Genomic DNA, 16,048 nt, shown 5'->3' on the forward strand with positions numbered 1-16,048 from the left:
CCTAAGAAGGTTAAATTGAATTTAAGACCTTTCTTACTAAATGCAAGATGTAAAGGCTTCATTTCAAACCCTTAGATATTGATGAGCAGCAAACAGCATATAAAACCTGAACAGAATTTGATGGATTTTGCAAAACTGTACATGCCTGTTGTACTTGAATTAGTTCTATAAAGAAATAGACGGAAACACTTTGCACTCATTGCATTCTATTTTTAACCAGGTTTTCTGAAGGAAAAAAATGGTTATTAGATTGGTGAATGTCGGCGGGCGGGGGGAACAAGCTTGTCCGGGCCATAACTATGTCGTTCATTGTGAGATTTTAAAATCATTTGGCACATTTGTTCACCATCATTGGGCCGTGTGTTGCAAGCAAGAATTACGTCAATATCTCCAAGGTCAAGGTCACACTTTGAGTTCAAATGTCAAAAATGGCCATAAATGAGCTTGTCCGAGCCATAACTATGTCAATCATTGTGAGATTTTATGATCATTTGGCACGTTTGTTCACCATCATTGGACGGTGTGTCACATGAAAGAATTACGTCAATATCTCCAAGGTCAAGGTCACAATTTGAGTTGAAAATCTGGTTTTGTGACAATTTTGTCCCTTATTGTTTCTGATTTATTCCTACTACTTTATGTAAAGTATGTTTTTGTTTTGAAAATAATTTAACTTTGATTGTATTTACTGGCTTTATAAATAACAGTAATAAATTGAGGATATTCTGCAAAGATGTAAAAAAATTTGACAAGGGTTGATACTTAAATTGGATTGTAGTGATTTTAGTACTCCAGGGTTTCTGATATCAAATTTAGAATCACCAAGTATTGGATTTTGGTTTGGTGAGCTGCGCAATTAGGGATGCAATTGATTTCTTAAATGAAGCCAGCTATTAGCAGTAGATACTTAACAGTAAATCCTGATGGACACTGAGCTGCAGTAATCTCATCAGCAGAATGAGATGTAGCGTGGAAACCTGGTCATCAAGTGCTTGGATAAATTCCTATATGGACATATCTGTATTAGAGTGAAGACCCATGTGTCAGATTGGGTGACATAAGTAGTTTGATGGAGATTGGTTGATAGAGACATGAGGACGTACAACTTGGACTGAAACTATAAGGGCTGACATTGTATTGCAAGCAATTGCAAGGTTTCAACAAAATTCTGTTTTGCCTTGCGGAAGCAAACATTTCTTCGTAACACTTCAAACATTTGGATAATTATTGCTTCGAGGTTGTAGAGAATTTAATCAAGCATTCATTGCTGGGAAACCCCGTGCATTAAGTTTTGTCCTAGATAAGCCTTGCAGTCCGCACGGGGTAAACACTTTCTGCCTAGACTGGATTTTCACTTTAAAACAATCCACTTAATTCCTTAAAAGAAAAATTCCATTAAAGGGGAAAGTGTTGTCTTTGATTGGCCTGTGTGGACTGCTCAGGCCAATGTGGGATGACATGTTAAGTGCATGCATCAAATTCAATCCCTGTTTTTGCAGAATGTGGCTCAATTTTATTTGTTGCTGCAATTTTATTTGTTGCTGATGCTGGGCTCTTATTACGTTTTATATTCCATATATCCATTATAAAAACTGCATCACTGGTGAAGAAACATGAATGATGTAGACAACAACAAATCTTATAATATGATCCATGATTGATTAAAATATTGCATGAATCAAATGTTAAACATCTGATAGCTGAGATCCAAGGCTTCATGTGATTATGTTTTATAAACCCTGTTAACTGTTACCCTGTCTACCTGAAATGTCTGGAAGAAAGAAGCATGCAATGTGTGTCTGGAAAATGCATCATGGGTAACATTACACCATTGATAGAGACATGCATGTGCACAATGTTTCTTGTCTTGAGATATCAGTGAGTCAACTTTTGTTGCATTTCTCATTCCCTGACAAGAATTCTTATAATTCTTTGTAATTTCTTCTGTTTAAATGTTTATCAGCACATAATACAATCCATGTGCAAGTTCTCTTGAGAAAGAGATAACCCATGCAGGATGAGTGTTCTTCATTGATAATTATGCCATTATGCAATCAAGTAGGATTCCCAAAACTAAACATGTTAATCATGGAAAATAATAATATATTGCAGTATTAGTGAATTCTGTAAATTTGTGACAATTGAAATAACCATAAGTGCATGTTGTTAGATTTATTTTACATTATTATATTTGGACATAAAAAATGTGCACTAGAAAGTTTTGTACATATACAAGAAATTGAATGTAAGATAAGACGTGAAATGTTTACATGTAAGAAGGTTTTCATCTTAATAGTAGTGTGTATTTAGGTCCTGTGAGGCTTCATTGAATGGCAGATCATGATACCAGTAAGTGTAGAGGTTCTATTTTACATGATGCCTGAGTAAGTGTAGAGGTTCTATTTTACATGATGCCTGAGTAAGTGTAGAGGTTCTATTTTACATGATGCCTGAGTAAGTGTAGAGGTTCTATTTTACATGATGCCTGAGTAAGTGTAGATGGTCTATTTTACATGATGCCTGAGTAAGTGTAGATGGTCTATTTTACAAATGAAGATGCTCCCAATGAATGTCATTTAGGGAAATTGTGAAACCTAATGTATGATCGGTTGGGAAGGCATGGTTCCTTTCCATGCTTCATGATGTAACAGTATTGTATTCATCTCTCATTTTTGTTTACTGTCAATTAATATTTGAAGATCTTATCTTTTCAGGAAATATATTATCGAACAAGTATTTATTCAATTGGATGTCAAATTCATCTTTCGACATTGTTAAATTATGAACCTGAGTATCAACGTTTATTATCATGAGGCATTGCAGTAAATGTTATGAAAACTAAATTATTTCAAATTATATGGACTCGCATGAACATAAATAACAAGAAATATCTTTAAAAAAGATATACGGCGTTGATTGTGGTCGATCTTTATGAACGATCAAAAGTTATCTCTATGAGATAAAAAGTAGCGGATGCCTTTTTTCTGCGCAGTTCTTAGCTACATCACAAGCAAATCAATTACGGGGTTTTGCGCCAGATTTCGTGGCTTATTTTGCTTTAAGTGATATTATTACTCAGATATCTATATTTACAGAATAGAAAAACACAAGAAACATGAAAATAAACGAGTGCATATAGGTCAGCCGGCAATACTCGAATCTTATTTAATTGCATAATTATAGTATAGTGAATTTTTGTGCTCATTCTTAATAAACTGGTCTAAATGGATAAATATTTCTAATTAATTTTATCAAAATTGGTCCTTATCATGCAAATATTGAAAACATATTAAAAATCGATGATTGACATACCACAATAATATAGCCGAATATCTTTATTTAGTATCTTTCTGATCAAAACAGACTTCAAGTGCACAAAGTTTACGAGACGGCGTTTATATAAAGATTTCTGCAACTGACCGCAAACTGACCTTGATACCTTGCGGATTGGAATGCGATGCATAAAAGTTAGGTAACAATTCTGCTGCTGAAACGACGGCTTGTTTACGCCAACTGTACACGACCAAGGGAACAGCTGTGCCTAAAATATTGATATATCGACAAAGCGACTAAACAAACTATTTACTCCATCAGACAAAAATAGCATTGATTCCAATTTTTTCCTTCAATGAAAAGATCGCAACCCCTTCTGCGAACTCCGGTGATGAACTGTATATAAACTCTGACTTTCACACACTGGCCGCGAATTGACCCGAAACCTCGCGGGTTGAAATGCAATGCAAGTAAGTACTAAATATGAGAATATAGCCTTCAGTATAAACGCTTTTGCGCTGGTAATTCTCTGAAAATAAAAGGTGAACGCACAAACTGTATTTATGTCGAAAATTGATTGTAAAACTGTTCTATCTATTGAGCCTTTTCATTAGAGATAAAATTGTTTCATGCAGTAAAACAGTGTTACAAAGACGCGGATATGTTTCCAATGTTCTGGTGTTACTCAAATATTATTGGACACTTACAAAGGTCAAGTCAGGTTGAAAAGCTGGCTTAATACAGCTTACGCCAAAAAAATGTTACAACTATTGTCCAAAGACATTGTTCAACATCCACACTCCCTGAGTGTTTTATCTTACTTGTGAAAAGTAATCCCAGCTTGTCCAGTTCCATTCCTCACTCAAATTAGCCTCCTGGTTGGTTCCAAACTGGAAATTCCCAGGTTGTCCGGTTCCATTCCTCACTCAAATTAGCCTCCTGGTTGGTTCCAAACTGGGAATTCTCATGGGTCTATTTCTATTCCTTACTCAAATCAAAGTCTACTTGTTCCCTGCAAGTCTTTGGTTGATGAATGGAGCTGATAAGCCCTCAGTGATTGGGAAGACTTTATCAGAGATGCTGAGGTGGTTGTCGAAATTGATTTTGCATGTTTACACAAGTGTCTGTCAATGATTTTGTTCACTCTGCCATTAATTTCATTTCTTGAAAGATGCAGGAATTATCTTGTGAATGCACTCTTTCATCTTTGTTATTGGAGATTCAGAAGATATGCTGTCACTTGCTGGTCTGGATTTGTAGCAAACCATGGCGTCTTCTTCATTAGTATGGTTTCAAAGTTTTCAAAGGGCGTTTAAAGAGAATAAATGATGTATTTATAATGCATTAACAAGGGACACATGGCATTAGTTATGCACCAAGACAAATGTGTTTCAAAATAAGGTCATCCAAAACCTCTCCCCGGCAGCAAAAATACTAATCATTAATTTTACGGAATTGTGACATAGCATATTTAAATTTCACATGAAATTATGGATTTTTTCTTGCAATATGCATACAAATTACTATGAAAAAGCAGTACATTAACCATTAATCTTACGGAATTGTGACGTAGAACATTTAAATTTCACATGAAATTAATGATTATTTCTTGCAATATGCATACTAATTACTATGAAAAAGCAGTACAAAAATCATCTTTATGACAATTTTGTGGATTTTCTCTGGCATGAGAGATTTTCTTATTAGCCATGAAACTCTTAGAGTAGTTGAAACTGATTCTTGTAAACAATAGGGACCAGGTTCATGGATAATCTTCTCAGAATGTAAATAGTGCCCGATTGGTTCAAAAAGATACCACGTGACATTGACATTAGAAGGCACATAGTACCTTTTTCCACTAATGGGGCAATATGAACATGGGATTCAACATTAATGACTGTTAAAGGATCTGATAGAAAAGTGGGGCCAGGTAATAAAATTTATGTAAAAACACAGAGGACATTCCAGATGTCTGCAGGCAAGTGTGGCCTAACTGAGTTATGGATTCTGGCAGAGGGATAATGAAAAAATAACATTCCAATAATGTTTGGTGTCATTTGTCTTGTGCTGATGACCATTGACAGTAATGATGTTTCTAGTGTAGAACAAGGGGTTTTGACCCAGACAGGACTGTTAACATGATTATCCCTTTATACCACTCAGAGATGCATTTTGACCCTATGTAGTCCCTTAGAAAGTTAAATTTAATTAAAGACCTTTCTTACTAGATTTAAGTTTTGAAGGCTTCAGTTCCTACCCTTTGAAAGTTAAATTTAATTAAAGACTTTTCTTACCTATTTCCAACCCTAAGATAAAGATGAGTAGCAAACAGCAATAAACCTGAACAGCATGCAAGTTACTCGCATGCAGTTCTGGTTTTATGCTGGTTGCAGAAGCCCTTTTCCTTTTTCTTCTGATGCCAAAAGGGATAACCTTGTTTTTAACCAGGTTTTCCGAAGGAAAATCGGCGGGCGGGCGGAACAAGCTTTTCCGGGGCCATAACTTTGTCGTTTATTGTGAGATTTTAAAATCATTTGGCACATTTGTTCACAATCATGAGACGGTGTGTCGCTTGAAAGAATTACGTTGATATATCCAAGGTCAAGGTCACACATTGAGCTCAAAGGTCAAAAATGCCCATAATTGAGCTTGTCCGGGCCATGTCATTCATTGTGAGATTTTAAAATCATTTGGCACATTTGTTCACCATCATTGGAAGGTGTGTCGCACGAAAATATTATGTCAATATCTCCAAGGTCAAGGTCGCCACAACTAAAAATATATTTATTTTGAAACAAGGGGGGAAATATGAATTATCAGTTCAGTTGGAGTTGTCTCCCTTTATCATACTTTTTTTTTTCAAATTGAATTTTTTGTGTGTGACAATTTTGTCCCTTGTTATTCATGGAAAATCACAGTTCTTCAATCATTTGCATATAAGCAGGGTCCTGGGGGAAAACTGGGCATAATGCCATACAGTGTCATCACAAATAACAGTGTGCAGCTTATGACACTATTGGCCTCCACAGGATTTTTGTTTGGAAGAGTCCTCCTTGAAACAATAAATTCCACAAGAGCTGAGAGTGTTGTTCCTGATTATAGCCTGTTGGTGCAATGATACGAGCCGCGTTCTGAGAAAACTGGGCTAAATGCATGTGTGTAAAGTGTCATCCCAGATTAGCCTGTGCAGTCCGCACAGGCTAATCAGGGATGACACTTTCCGTTTTATGGTATTTTTAGTTTCAAGGAAGTCCCTCCTTACCAAAAATCAAGTTTAGGCGGAAAGTGTCGTCCCTGACTGTGGACTGTACAGGCTAATCTGGGACGACACTTTACGCACATTCATTAATCCCAGTTATCTCAGAACTCGGCTCATACTTGTTCAAAATGAGTCGCGTTCTGGGATAACCTGGCTTAGTGAAAATTGTATGTAAAAAGTCATCCCTGATTAGCCTGGGCACATAAAATATAAAAAATTTGAAATGTGCCCTTTGATGTGAAAAGCAATAAAATATCTGCAACAAGGATGAAAACATTGCTTGTTATTACATCTATTGATTTACAATCAATTTGTCAAATCATTCATAAGAAGATGTGCAAGATGAAATAAATTTGCAAATAAAGTAAATATTGATATTTCATATTATGACTGTTTAATAGCTGCCCAAATTTTATGATGTCAAACACATGGACAACAAATCCACATCATACGTCCTCTTGCGTTTCATGTTTAGAGAAAAGTATTTCAATCTTTGTGTAATTGACAAATGATCATATCAAAACAGAATAATGGGGGAAGTTTGTAAGCAATTCATTCTCAGAGAGCTCTGGTTATTTAATAGAAATCATTATCTGCAGTGTTCCTTGAAGGCTAATAGCCTAATGCCTTGTAGACTGCAGTCATCTCCACAGTAGAGTGAAGATAGGGGAGGATTGGGGAGGGGTCCTTTGATCTGACTACAAGATAATCACAGCAGTTAACTGGCTTGGGCAGATGATCATTGAGCCAAGCTCTGGGAAAATGGGGCTTAATGCATGTCTCTAAAGGCTTATCAGGGATGACACTTTCCACTTTTATAGAATTTTTAGTTTAAAGGAAGTTTTTTTTCTTACGGTAAATCCAGTAAAGGCGGAAAGTGTTGTCCCTGATAAGTGTGCGTGGACGACACTTTATGCACATGCATTAAGCCCTGTTTTTCTGGAGTGATGATCCTTTGATCTGACTACATGATAATCATAACAGTTAACAGGCTTGGCCAGATCATCATTTGCATCACAACATTACATTGTATTGGACTCGTAGATGCTTGTAGATTATTGTCATATGACCTATGGATTTGTTTGTCTTTGTAATACTATGGATGCTGTGCTCAGCGTAGTATAGTATATAAAATTTAACTGTGTGCATCCATATAAGAGAGTTATGGTTCTTGCAGTGTGCACTTCCTTCTATCAGTATATGAAGTTTCATTTGAATCCCTTCAATACTTGCAGAGCAATTCTCCACTGAAGAAGGCAGAAGGATGGAAAGAAAATGGATGTGATTACTATATGCCTTTGGCTTCATTAAAAGCACATACAATTTGTTTCATGAAATTAAAATAATTCCACTGCTGTCATAAGCTATCTAACTAAAATTATTGTATTAATGAACTCTTAGCATTGGCAAATATGCTGATTTGTGTTGTATTAATAATTTAGGATGTGTGGAAATATATGCAGTACCCACCAGAGATTTGAACCTGTTAATAGTTGTAGTGTTCGTGTTATTATGCATCTCATAATCCTAAATGTTTGGTCATCTTCCAGGAATAACAAATATATTGGGGCTCTTGCCTTTGCAAACTCATTGAATGTAAATGATAATTGTTCCTTTGGTACTTGTTCCTGAACTTCTGCCATAGTGCATTAATAGAGCATATATTGATATGATATTACAATAAACATGACGATTATTATTGCATTAATTTGGCAGTCAAAACAATTTGATATAAAACATATCTATTTGCAAGGACATTGTATTTCGGGTGTGAATCCATTTTGCTCCAAGTTTTGGCATCTTAGTTGTTACTGATCCTTCTATGTTTGCAACACCATAATGGCACCTGCATTAGCGCATCAATAGAGCATATACTAATTTGATATTACGATAAACATAGCGATCATAATTGCATTAATTTGGCAGTCAGGACAATGTGATATAAAACATATCTATCAAGGAAATTGTATTTCGGGTTTGAATCCATTTCATGCGTAGTTTTGGCATCGTAGTTGTGACTGATCCTGCTAGTTTTGCAACACTCTGCTGTCTGCCATGACGGCACCTGGATTGGCAGTGTTTCTGTTTCATCAGATCTCATTTATTATTGCTGCAAAACTTAGTCATTTGATAATGACCTCATATTAATGTGCGTTGTTTGAAAGTCTTCCAAATGTTTTCGAACATTTCTGATGATGCTTTGAAGTTAAATGCATGAAAAGGAATAATAATGAATGTTGAAAATCTGCAATAAATCTGGCCTAGGGTTTGTTATTTGCTAACACTTTCGCTAAGAATTACAATGAATCATGTGATGGAACAAACTTATGTATTAAAACTCAATCAATTCAGTGTGAAAAATTAAAAAAGTTCATGATCAGTTGATGTAACTTCGTGTATTGATTAATTAATGTAGTATTGATGAATTCAATACTTTTTATTGTTTGATTTCCACTGTAGTATAAATTTAGAAAATATTTTATTGCTGGATATAATTATTGTTTCCAAACCTGTCAAATTTGTTAATTAATAATTGGATAAGTAGGCGAATAATTAGTGTTTGATTTCCTTGCTTATCACACTACAAGATCATGTGACTAAAAGATTATATTGCATGAGGGAAACGCAAGAAAAACAGAAGTTATCGCCTTCAAATATATGAGCCACGCTCTGCAAAAAAGGGGGTTTAATGCGTGTGCGTAAAGTGTCGTCTCATATTTGACTGTGCATTTTGCACAGGCTAATCAGGAACGACACTTTCCGGCTAAACTTGATTTTTGGTAAAAAAGAAACTTTCTTGAAACGAAAAATATCATAAAAGCCGAAAGTGTCGTCCCTGATTAGCCTGTGGGGACTGCACAGGCTAATCTGGGACAACACTTTAGGCACATGCATTAAACCCCATTTTTCATAGAGCACAGCCCATATCTTTTGATTTTTTTGAAATGTCAGAGTGACAAAGAAAGTGTCTCACCTTTCATTGTGCACTAGTGAATATGCTGGTTCCAGCCTTGATGTTTGAGCTGTTGACAGTTGGTATGCACCAACACTGTCCATGGAGTCTCCAGCACAGCTGGGCTGATGACATACAGTGCCTGACATTCATAGAGCCATGAGTGCTTGATTGACACATCAGATCTAGGATCTGACTTGAAGAGAATGGAACAAAGTCCACTGAGTCCAAACATTGTACTCTGATATAGAACTTGTAGATGAAGGGGGGGGGAGTAATTTCTTGAGGCATTCCACTTGCTGGTGTAAAAAGATTGGAGGTTAGTCGGACATTTAAACTACATTTTTATAAGGCTGCCCAAAGACTAGAAACGCTGATTGAATATGGTAAACAAAGATCTATGTTCTTGTTATGTAGCTAGCTTTAATAGGGATGCGGTAGAGGTTCTGCCTTGCAACCGGTAGAGGTTCTGCCTTGCAACTGGGAGGGCCCAATACCCCTAGTGGGAGGAGATTTTTCTAGCTGTGTTACACTTGTACCAACAAAGATTTTTTGTTAACTTTATTGGTGTTCAGCATATAATAGTAATCATTTTGCAGATATTTGTTAATGGCTCTTCTGCTATTTGCAATATATATGTTATGTAAATGATTTGGTTTATGATGATTTAATCATCTGTGCCTCAAGGGAGAAGTAAGGCCTCCCATTCTCTCATTACAGTACTCTACATCAAAGGCAGGTAACAAACAAGTGTTAACAGCTTCTTTCCAATCAAGCGTGATATCTTGATGGCCAATCAGAGCTGTGCCAACAGTCCTGCCCCAGAGACCTCATGTAATGTTTATTTAATGACCATTAGGCAAAAACCAGATAGGTTAGTGTTCCCCTGGCCTGTGTAATTCCTCATTCACAGGTAATTACAACTATCAAAGAACACTTACAATTGTTTAAGAGGCTTATCAGCTGACTGAAGGGTGGCTTATCAGCAGTGCTGGGCCAGTGTTTGGATAACACTCATGTGAGATGTCATGGGGGTGTGTGCCTTCACAAATTAGCAATTACTGCAGTTTCTCTTTAGCCTGATTACAAGAATAATGGTTTTATTAACTGGATTTGATGATTCTTGTTAATGGGTGTGGGGGGGGGGGGGATTATCAATGACATTTGTGTTTATAGAAAGTGTTATTTTGCATAAAGTAATTTATTATATTACAATTCATGATCTGATTTGATGATACTGATATGATTTATTCTCATTATATTTGTTGATTTACCACTCTTTTGTCTGGTTTTGTCTGGTGAACTTTAGGACCAGTTATCTTGAAAAAATTACAAGCTTATTTTTTTTAAACAAACCTGAAAGAAAAGATTATATTTTGACTTCCTCTAACAAAATTGTCAACTTAAGTTATGCTGAAGCTGCACCGTTAAATGAGCCTTGTTTGGAAAAACAAGGCTTAACACATGTGTGTAAAGTATCATCCCCCCAATTAGCCTGTGCAGTGCAGTCTCTTCTAAATAAACATCCTGTCTAGACAGAAAGTGTTGTCCCTGATTAGCCTGTTTTGGCTGCATAGGTTAGATAAGTATGACACTTTTCACATGTAGTAAGGCCCATTTTCCCCAAAGCAAAGTGAAAATGGCTATGTGCAAACAGCATAAAACCAGGTTTTTCTGCTGTTTGCTGCTCATCAGTATCTAAGAGTTGGAAATGAAGCCTTTAAAATTTGAATCTAGTAAGAAAAGTCTTTCATTAAAATTAATTTTTTAGGAACTACAAAGGTGTAATGTAATGGGTTACAATGGGTATATTTCAGTAAAATGTATATGCAATGTATTTTATTATTATGAGTTTATTTTATGAAAGGATAATAGATATATTTCAGTAATATGTAACGAACAGAAAAATATAAGAATCGTGACTCGCAAAATGCATATAAACAATTAGTAGGTACATTAAGCGGGAAGAAGCGACATTCCGATGCGTAAAAATATAAGAATCGTGACTCCCAAAATGCATATAAACAATTAGTAGGTACATTAAGGGGGAAGAAGCGACATTCCGATGCGTTTTCCAGGTGTGAATACAAATTGGAGATGTCAAATTAAATGGAGACCCGCGAGTACAGAGGCGAAAAGTCCGGTGGTACGATATGTCATCTGTCCATGAACGCCAAGATGCACACGTTTGACGCCAAATACTTGATGACAGGCGTGGGTCACGAATTAGGCGAGTACGTAACGAAATTGGTATAAATACCTCATCAAAATATGCTGAGGGGAGCCATTGAGACCGAGTCGAGCCATTCGGGAGGTCTGGGATTAGAGATTTGTCACGTCTTCTTGACGTGGCGGCCATTAGGCCGCAGCTCTGTAAAATTGTACTTCATGAACATTAGGAGCGTTGTGTTAGAAATTATTTAACAGAAATAAATCTCGATGAAAACAGAAATGAACTTTGGTTGTTACTGTGTGTTATCAACGATGTGTAATTACGTGACAAAGGTGTGAAAATACGTATCTAAGTGGTAAAGGGTTAAATGCGTATCTAAGTGGTAAAGGGTTAAATACGTATCTAAGTGGTAAAGGGTTAAATGCGTATCTACAGTACAGCCAAAGCGGAACAAACGTATTTCGCGATCCGCGGCGGCAAGGCAAAACGAGTCGATGCCGCGTCAGTCGTTGAAGCCGCGTCAGTATGCGGCGGCAAGTAGCATTTCGCCGCGAAACTTCGCATCTGTCCGCCGAGGCATGCCGCGATCCGCGACATGATGCCGAGTCGATTCGCATCATGAAATAAAAAATCTTTTTAAAATTATTAGTGACATGTAGTTAATAAATTATGAAAGAACATTTATAATAATAATTAAAATCATAATAAATTTATTGTGCGCGGATTGTATTAGTATATAAATGTAAGCGTAGTTAATGTGTCTGGCCAATTATAAAGTTTGTTTCCCGCCCGTGGCGTATGTATTTCACACATAAACAAGGTCACGTAATTATGTTTTCGCACATACAAGTGGTCAAGGCTCCAGCATATGGTTGATTTATAAATTAATTGCATGTTGATTCCGCTATTATATATTAGCTGAGAAAAATAGCAGTTTGAAGCCACATCAATAATCAAGACGGCGACGACGTATTTGTAGTTTTGTTAATTATCAGCTTATTATAACTATTGTTTGAATATGCGTATATATACACATTTTATTTTGTTCATATTATACAGTTAATATCGCTACTAATTACCCGATAATCCCGTATATTCCAGTTTTAAAGCAAATGCTGGTAAATATTTACGATACACAAACATTCTCGATATTTCCTTAAGTATCAAATACATTTTGGCATTTGTTACTATTTATAGAGATGATGAAATAACGTCTATTATGGGCGTTTTTTTTCTCCACTGAACACACGATTTACGCCTGACGTGATGTTCATGTAAATACAACACAAAATACACCCAAACTTTCCAAACGACGTTCTACATGTCTGCATAATTTTCGCGCGCTTTTTATGAAACAAAGGATATTTTTGCACTGTTTATTTGACGCTAGAATTTGCCAAAGGACGCGTTAGCATTAAAATTCGGAAGTGTGTTTCGGATTACAAATTTAACAATGATAATCGAACGAAACATAAACAGTTGCGCGTAATTAATTCTATGCTACACATACATGTATGTACATGTAGGTGGATATCTTTTCACTCGATCCGCCGCGTACGTATGCGGCGGATTTACTCCGCGAAAGTACGCGAGGTTAATACAGACTCGGCGTCGTTGCGCGGATCGATGCCGAATGCCACGGCGATACGCCGCGTGAACACACGATTCGGCCGCCGCGGACTAATAATCTGGCCGTGGCGTAGCCGCGGATTATGTTTGTGCCGCTTTGGCTGTACTGTAAGTGGTAATGGGTTAAATACGTATCTAAGTGGTAAAGGGTTAAATGCGTATCTAAGTGGTAAAGGGTTAAATACGTATCTCAGTGGTAAAGGATTAAATACGTATCTCAGTGGTAAAGGGTTAAATACGTATCTAAGTGGTAAAGGGTTAAATACGTATCTCAGTGGTAAAGGGTTAAATACGTATCTAAGTGGTAATGGGTTAAATATGTATCTCAGTGGTAAAGGGTTAAAACCTTTTTCCCCAGAGAAGGCTCATGTTTATTTTATTCTTGTGTTATTGGATGGATATTCAACAATCATTGGTTTTCATGGCAGCACTGACTTAGAAAACCATATTTCATTGCTCAGAAGAGATCAACCATTAAACCCTATTTAATTTCTCAGAAGGGACAAACCATTAATTCCAGCTCTCTTAGATGTCAGAGTCAGACTGACCACTGCCAAGTCACTGGCCAGTTGGTTGGAGCCCAAATGAGGGATTAACAACCAGACTTGATGGAGCCCCCTGGGTCCTAGAGAGGTCACGGGTGTTAGACCAGGGCTGGAGGGGCTGTCAGTCAGGGACTCAGTAGGGGCTGAGAAATGGGTCCAGGGGATATTGCTGGCCAATGTGAAAACAAATTCAGAGGCTTGGGTTGAGAATGAGGATTATCAGGCTACTTTGATGATAAACTTATTTTGAGTGAAAAACTGTGTATATAATTATTGTTGAAGACAAAACAATAGTAGTGTGAGAATTCCATTGGGATTACTGTATTTATGGTATCAAAATTGTTTAATTGATAATTTTAGTTAAAGCAAAATTGTGAATAAAAGAGATTCATCAGGACTATTATTATTTTTAGATTTAGTACAGCTTTGTTAAATGGAGTTTCGATAACGGTACTAAATAAAACAATGTACCGGTAATGATATATTGAATAAAAAGGTGTTCATTAACTTTAAAGCCACACACCTTGAAATAAAATACATGGCATAGTAAATTTAAGAATAAATAAGAAACATATTTTATCTCTGCCAATTAGAATATGTCTGGTGGCTACATGGTAGAAATCCGTCTCTTTTGCGCTTGAAAACTTAAAAATAATCGCGTTTGTCGAAATGGACATATAAGTCTAGAAATCCTACTTTCGGTTATAAAAAAGGTACCAATTGAAAAATAATAAATTACTTGCTAACTAGGCTATACATTTAATTTTATCTATCACAATTAGAATATATCTGGTGGTAACAAGGTAGAAATCTGTTTTTTTGCGCTTAAAAACTTACAAATAATTGTGTTTGTCGAAATGTACGTAAATAAATCCTACTTTCGATTTTAAAATTTAAAAAATAGTAATTTACTTGCTAACTAGGCTTTAGATTTAATGACAATTTTGCACACTTTCAAATTGCATCTATATGTATTGATTAATATGTACTTCATTTCAAAGTGAGTGGCTTTAATGTTGTATATCAATTCTTGTATTGGTGCATGGTTGGAATACTGTTGAAAACGGCAAGAAACATCTACTTAACACGAGAAGAAAATTGCTTGCATACAACACAATCTTGAAATGAATTATACTGACTCAATAACATAGGGACTATAATAACTAGAATAAGAGGATTCATTTCTGTTGCATGGCTAAAGATGCCCACACAATCATTATCAAAATATCTGTGGCATCTCAGCCTATCTAACAGTGGCATCTCCCATATGATTGCCATTGTCTGCTGCTTATAATGTGTCCAATTTCATCACTGAATTGACAGTAGATAAGAGCAGAATGGAGATGTCATAAAACTGAAAATCTTTGTTGGAATAAAATTACCTGGCAAGTTTGCCAGTTCTGTATTCCTGCATATAATATTGTTTATTTCCATTTGGATGCCCATTCTGGTGATTTTACCAGAGTTAAATTTAAAACATTTACTTTTTAAGATTAATAATATTGTCATTTGTTTTTAAATACATATACACTCGCATTCTGTTCAGGTTTTATGCTGTTAGCTGCTCATCTGACCAGTATCTAAGAGTTTGAATTGAAACCTGTAAAATTTGAGTAAGATAGGTCTTTAATTAAATTTAACTTTTAAGGGACTACAAATGGTAAAGGGTTAATCTACGTTGATGATGAGGATGATTGTGGTATCTCATGATTGTATTAGCTAAACATTAATTATATATATAATACAAATTTTAAGAAAATATTCATACAGATCATGATATTATTAACCAAACAAAGATATGACGTCTTCAATGTTTGTTGATGACAAATTGTTATATCTACTAAAAATCAATGAAAATAAACATACAAAGAAGTTTTATTGAAATCAATGTGGCTCAGTAAGAACAAAATGTTCCGGGGGACCCAAGAGGGACATTTTCCAGTGGTGTTATTCGCCTCTTCTTGGACTGCAGCCATGGGATGGACACAAGTTTTTTGTTTGGAAGAAAGGCTACCAATAATCATTATTCTAAGCAATTTGTTGATTGAACGTTAAGTCATGACTTGTGGATAAAACGGCCATTTAATTGAGGGTTTTGTGTGATTATGGCCAGACTATGGTAAATTATTCACCAAGAGTAGAGGTAGTTAATTATTCTAGATTTGCCACAAGTGTCATTAAGATTACTGATAGTGGAAAATAGTGCTAAATAAAAC

The 16,048-nt window shown here is 35.9% G+C and overlaps 1 protein-coding gene across 11 annotated transcripts in view; it reads left to right on the top strand.

Moving 5' to 3' along the window:
* Positions 1-16,048, top strand: part of LOC127859293 (irregular chiasm C-roughest protein-like) — a 305,644-nt gene that overhangs the window by 223,011 nt on the left and 66,585 nt on the right. Inside the window, exon 1 of one of the 11 annotated variants that reach the window (XM_052396551.1) lies at positions 2,212-2,349. The exons of the other annotated variants lie outside the window; for them this stretch is intronic. The gene's annotated coding sequence lies outside the window, so the exon portion shown is untranslated. Of the gene's footprint in view, positions 1-2,211; positions 2,350-16,048 lie in introns of those variants that run through there. 11 annotated transcript variants of the gene reach the window in all.

The sequence above is a fragment of the Dreissena polymorpha genome, chromosome 15 (assembly GCF_020536995.1).
Source record: "Dreissena polymorpha isolate Duluth1 chromosome 15, UMN_Dpol_1.0, whole genome shotgun sequence".
Lineage (NCBI taxonomy): Eukaryota > Metazoa > Mollusca > Bivalvia > Myida > Dreissenidae > Dreissena > Dreissena polymorpha.